Raw genomic sequence first — 989 nt, 5'->3', positions numbered from 1 at the left:
TCTATTGAGATGATCATATGGTTTTTGCCCTCTATTATATTAATGTGATGTATCATGTTTATTGATTTGCATATGTTAAACTATTCTTGTATCCATGGGATAAATCTCGCTTAATTATATACGATGAATGATGTTTTTAATGTGCTGCTGGATTCGGTTTGCTATTATTTTGTTGTGCATTTCTGTATCTATGTTCATCAGGAATATTGGCCTATAGGTGTGTGTGTGTGCGCGCGTGTGTGTGTCCGTCCTTGTCTGGTTTTGTTATCAATACTGGGCTCACAGAATGAGTTTGGAAGAATTTCTTCCTCTTCAATTGTCTGGAAGAGTTTGAGAAAAATTGATATTAGTCCTTCTTTAAATGTTTGGTAGAATTCCACAGAAAAGCCGTTGATTCCTGGGCTCTTCCTTGATGGTAGACTTTTTATTACAGATTCAATCTTGTTACTTGTTGGTGTATTTAGACTTCCTATTTATTCTTCGTTTAATCTTGATAGGTTGTATAGTCCAGGAATTTATCCATTTTTGCCAGGTTTTCTAACTTGGCACATAGTTGTTTGTAATAGTTTCTAGTGATCCTTTGTATTTCTGTGGTGTCAATTGTAATGTCTCGTTTTTTGTTTCTGATTTTATTTGGGATTTTTCTCTTTTTTCTTGGTTAGTCTAGCTAGTGGTTTGTCAGTTTTTGTTTATCTTTTAAAAAAACCAACTTTTTATTTCACTGGTTTTTTTTTTTTTTAGTTGTATTTGTTTTTAGTCCCAATTTTGTTTCTTTCTGCTCTGATCTTTAGTATTTCTTTCCTTCTAATTTTGGGTTTGGGTTGTTCTTGCTTTTCTAGTTTCTTGAGATACATTGTTATATTGTTTATTTGAAACCTTTAAACTTTTTTGATGTAGGTGTTTATTGCCATAAATGTTCCTAATACTGCTTTTGTTGTATTCCATAGGTAGTATGTTGTTTCTATTTTCTTTCTTTTTTTTTTTTTTTT

The sequence above is a fragment of the Mandrillus leucophaeus genome, unplaced genomic scaffold (assembly GCF_000951045.1).
Source record: "Mandrillus leucophaeus isolate KB7577 unplaced genomic scaffold, Mleu.le_1.0 Scaffold75, whole genome shotgun sequence".
NCBI classification, from domain to species: Eukaryota; Metazoa; Chordata; class Mammalia; order Primates; family Cercopithecidae; genus Mandrillus; species Mandrillus leucophaeus.
This window is presented reverse-complemented; position numbering follows the sequence as displayed.